Source organism: Papaver somniferum, chromosome 10, assembly GCF_003573695.1.
Source record: "Papaver somniferum cultivar HN1 chromosome 10, ASM357369v1, whole genome shotgun sequence".
NCBI classification, from domain to species: domain Eukaryota; kingdom Viridiplantae; phylum Streptophyta; class Magnoliopsida; order Ranunculales; family Papaveraceae; genus Papaver; species Papaver somniferum.
This window is the reverse complement of record NC_039367.1, coordinates 138349187-138354363: the sequence shown is the minus strand read 5'-3', so window position 1 is coordinate 138354363 and position 5177 is coordinate 138349187. Positions and strand designations below refer to the sequence as shown.

Below are 5177 nucleotides of genomic sequence, written 5' to 3'. Positions count from 1 at the left end.
TTCAATTTTTAAATCTAGTCCAAGTAGGAATATTTTGTTTATCCCAAGTAAATTATAAGGGGATTCGCGATTTACACTAAATCTAAAAATTAAAAACTATGTGTTTTAAATTTTTAGGAAAATATTAATATGGGTAGATTTAGAAAGAATTACTCTCTCTGTTGCTTCTTAATCTGCATAAAAAAATATAAAACATCAAATAAAACGGAACGGAGGGAGTAATATTTTAATACACGTAACTCACCTACGTGGTATTTGTCTTTTTCTATTGTAATCGATTCGATTGGATCTCATTTGAATTACTAAAATATTTTAAGTGATTGATATATTTACTTATATGCTCTAATAATAGAGATTCGATCTGTATTGTTAAAAATAATTGGATTTTCCATTAATGTATCTTAGCAATGCAATAATTGTTTAATTTTCTCAACCGTTGAATTATGATTGTCGTGAAGGGCGTGTTTTCTGGTTTTTCGGATCGTCTTGTCTATCCATCTGCAGGCAGCATCTTATCTTCCAGGAGAGACCAGCTCAATGCTTTGTCCCAGAATTATTAATTCAACTGCGATTCCCATGTATGTGATTTTATTATTTGTTTTTCAAAACTAACAAATGGCAAAACTTATTAAAAATTCAGATCAGCACCGAGGAGGTAACAAAAGTAAAAAGAAGTGAACAAAATCAACTTTTTTTTATACGCCAAAGTCGATCCAGATCCCTACCCGAATTCAGCCAGTTGGACTGGTCTCACTGTCGGACCCAACAACGCTCAACCTACTATACAACTAACTAATTTACTAGAAATCTTTACGATGGCGGGGATTGAACCCCTGACTTCCTCCTTATTACTCGAGTTGATGGCATACCACTGAGTTATGCTCTTGGACCCAGAACAAAATTAACTCAATTATAATATAACAGAAAATAAAATAAAAACAAAAACCTGGTGGATTACAAGTTACAACCTCTTAATTGTTCAAAACAGTACGAAGAATAATACCTTCAAAAATGCTTGTCCCTAAGCACCAATTGTAAATAAAAATTTGGACATTGTCCTAGATTTTTTTCAAAAGGTTTTCATTTTCAACTAGCCCACTTTCAACCGCTAGTCTTTGGAAAACTGGTAACTGCATTAGGAGATACACTAAGCACAAAAAAAGTTTTTCGAAGAAGATAGTTAATCATAAGTTCAAGAAGAACACGGAGTTGTTAATGCCGGACATTGATACAAAGCCACAAGGTAGAAGTCTTTGGAAGAAGGTAGTGAACATGGTTTCCACAGTTCAATCCATGTCACAGTTTACAGTGAGAAATGGCAAAGGGATCAGGTTCTGGTAGGATAAATAGTTAGATAGAGGGAGATTGCAAGATTTATTTCCTGTGGTTTAAAAAACTGCTAAAGCGAAGGATGCGACTATTGCTGATATGATTGTGGAAAACAGTTGGAGATATGATTTTAAGAAGGTGTTGAGTGCAAATGAGCAGCTGGATATGGGATTTGAGACGTGATGTTTCTCGCATCCTGCTCTTGTAGCGGAGGATGATGAATTGGTTATTATGGAGAATTTCAGTGCTCAAAGGTGTTATGAAGCTTTGGCAGGTAATTTAGATTTTTGCAACTTCAACAGACATTTGTGGAAAGAATATATTCCTAATAAGGTTAACTTCATTCTTTGGACTTTCTTTCATGATTCGCTTCCGACTAGGGACATGCCAGCTCATCGCGGTATGGAAATAGAAAGTAATTTATGTGTTCTTTGTAATGGTGAGAAAGAGACAACGGACCATGTTTATGCATTGCCCCTACTCGTTTGAGATTTGGGATTATTTTATTAAGGCCTTCAAAATCTCTTGGTCTATGCCGAGAACTTTGTTCCAGTTGTTTGACGCTTGGTTGACGAATGTGCTTCATGGTAGAGGTGAAGAGGTATGGAAGATTATCAATTATGCCATTTGTTGGGTCTTGTGGAAGGAGAGAGACGGAAGAGTTTTTGGTGGTCGTTAAAAAAGTGCAGCGGAGACTATAGATCTTGTGAAATAACTTGTAGTCTTATGGTCCAGTGACACCAATACTTTCAAATTTGTTACCCCCTAGTCTATTTGGAGCAATTGGGAGGATCTTACGAGTGAGTGGTTTATTATGTTCTTTGTAAGGTTTTTTTTTCCTTCTTTTTTTTCCTTTTAATATAACCTTTTTCTTCGGAAAAAAAAAAAACTGCTAGTCTCTTACCCACTGATCGATCAACAACTTAGTATATATCTCATATTATCTGAACGTTCAATTACCGATGCTTACATGTTGTCGATCGCATTCGATATCTTTCCTGTTATCAGCTAGTTGGACTGTTGGAGCTTCATTTTGTTTTACTAATTGTCAGTTGTCGACGTGTTCCAAATCGCTGTTGGTAGAATATATATACAAAAATTATATTCTATCTGTCAAGAAAATAAAGTGCAAGGAGGTTAACTTCAGGGTAGTTTTCATACTAGATCAAAACAAATGCGGCCGACAAAAATCAATTAAACTTGAAGGACTTGAAATCAACTCCATTTAAAAAAAAAATAGACAAGCTTGGCACGTTCCGATAGATTAATGAAAAATGACCTCATCATAAATGTTTAGTTAGCTACATTGTCCCCTTCAACCTCCTCTTCGTAGGCTTAAACTCCCTATTCGAAGTTTTGAACCACAATCATATCTTTAGCTTACTGGTTCAGCTGCCATGGAAACAGTAAATCAACTTTCAACATTCTTCTCACCATCAAATCATAATGAATACAAAATCGAGATCAGTATTTTCCTGATTAGTATCGTGTTAGCCTATGTCTTCATGCACAGATGGAATCAAAGGAATGTAAAAGGCCCAAAATCATGGCCAATCATTGGTGTACTTATAGAACTTCTTATGAACTTCAACAGAATGCATGATTGGGCAACTGATTACTTTGTTGAATCAAAAACCTTCAAGGTTCCACTGCCATTTATAAGTGTAACTTTCATTGCAGACCCAGCAAATGTTGAACATGTTCTTAAAACCAACTTCAACAACTACCCAAGGGGTGAAGCTTTTCAGGCAAACATGGAAGAGTTGCTTGGAGATGGAATTTTTAATTCAGATGGAGAAATTTGGAGGCAACACAGAAAGACTACTGGTTTAGAGTTTGCATCTAAAAACTTGAGAAACTTTGGCACTATTGTTTTCAAAGATTATGCATTGATTCTCTCTGATATTTTACACCAAGCATCAATCCATAACAAAGAAATCGATATACAGGTCAGTCACTAAATCCCCAACTATTTCTAAGCCGAGAGCAATTCTAGGCTTCCTTATTTTATTTTATTTTGACATGGTAAAGAGCATAAGTAATGAATCTTTTTCTTTTTTCTTCCTTAGGATCTGTTTTTGAGGATGACTCTGGATTCTACGTGTAAAGTTGGGTTTGGGGCGGAAATTGGAAGTTTGGCTAACGATTTACCTAGTCGTTTCGCTAAAGCTTTTGATCAAGCAACTAGTACTGTTTCGTCTAGATTCGAGAACCCTTTATGGAAATTACAGAGATTTTTAAATGTTGGGGGTGAAGCATTATTTGTTCAAAGTATCCAAGTCATTGATGAATTTACATACAGTTTGATTCATAAAAGAAAAGCAGAATTACAAGGAGCTAAATCACCTGATAATAATGGTAACAAGGAAAAGCATGATATGCTGTCAAGATTCATTGAGTTAAGTGAGATTCCTGGAAGTAACTTAACAGACAAAATCCTTAGAGATGCCGTTATAAACTTTCTTTTAGCAGGACGTGACTCAACAGCGTCAACATTATCCTGGTTTATATATGATCATGATGAATCCTAATGTAGCCGAGAAGATCTACATGGAACTTATAGCCTTTGAAGAAAATCAGGCCAAGGAAATGATTGCGTATGATCCTAGAGACCCAAAATGTTTTACTGAGAAATTAACACAATTTGCAAGTCTATTGAATTATGATTCACTTGGAAAGTTGCCTTACTTGCATGCAACAATCACTGAGACACTACGGTTGTACCCTGCCGTCCCCCAGGTAAGCCAGATCTTGAGGATTTTCCTAAGCTTATTGTTTTGGTAACATGTTTTTATTTGAAAATTTAGTAAAATGTGAAAATAGAATAAACTTTCCATGTATACTTGTAGAACTCGAAAGGAGTATTGGAAGACGACAATTTACCCGATGGAACAAAAGTGAGAGCAGGTGGAGTGGTGAATTATGTTCCATACGCCATGGGGAGAATGGTGTACAACTGGGGACCTGATGCAATTGTATTCAACCCTGATAGATGGTTCAACAAAGAAGGGTCATTTGAAAGTGCATCTCCATTCAAATTCACGGCATTCAATGTAAGAATCCTAGAATCGATTAAGATGTTGACTATATACATTTACAGTTGTAAAGTATGAATGTTTAAATATGCGAGACTCATGCTGATGCAGGCTGGACCAAGAACATGCCTAGGGAAGGACTCGTCATATCTACAGATGAAAATAACACTTGCTATCTTGTGTAGATTCTTCGATTTTCATTTGATTCCAAACCATCCTGTTAAGTACAAAATGACAATAGCTCTAAGCATGGAGCGCGGGTTGAAGCTTAGTACAACTACCAAGAAATCTTGAAATGTTCAGGAAAGAAATCCCACTTTAGTGCTCTCATTTCCAGGGGCTAGTTGCGAGTTTAAATTGCATGCGCAAATAAGTTTGGGGTATGGTTATGTTGCGTACCCATGCACGGGATACACGCTCGTGATTAGTCTTCTTTTACATATGTCTCTATAGATTATTAATCAATCATAACAAATACTCTCTCCGTCCCATTTCTTCATCATCAATGCTATTTTCCTAAGTAAAATACTAGGCCTATGTGCTTATAGTGGTTTTTATTATTCAATGGTTTGCATGAACCGTGATCCTAGTCCATGGCAAAACCGCTCCACATAGTGGATGGGCCCTGCTCTCAGGCAAAAACAGGGGCTGTTTTGCGACCCACCCATTGTGAACTGTCGGTTTTGATCTTTTCATGAAACATTTTTATTCCAAACATGAGAAATCCTATTTCTTCGGAAAAGTAACAAATCGTTTAGCATTTCCAGACGCCTACTTATATTAGGGGAATATCAGGGCTGCGGTGGTCTCGAC

At 36.4% G+C, this 5177-nt stretch overlaps 1 pseudogene; it reads left to right on the top strand.

Annotated features, from left to right (window-relative positions):
• Positions 1-2669: 2669 nt before the first annotated feature.
• LOC113315084 lies at positions 2670-4848 on the top strand (annotated as a pseudogene).
• The last annotated feature ends 329 nt before the right edge of the window (positions 4849-5177 follow it).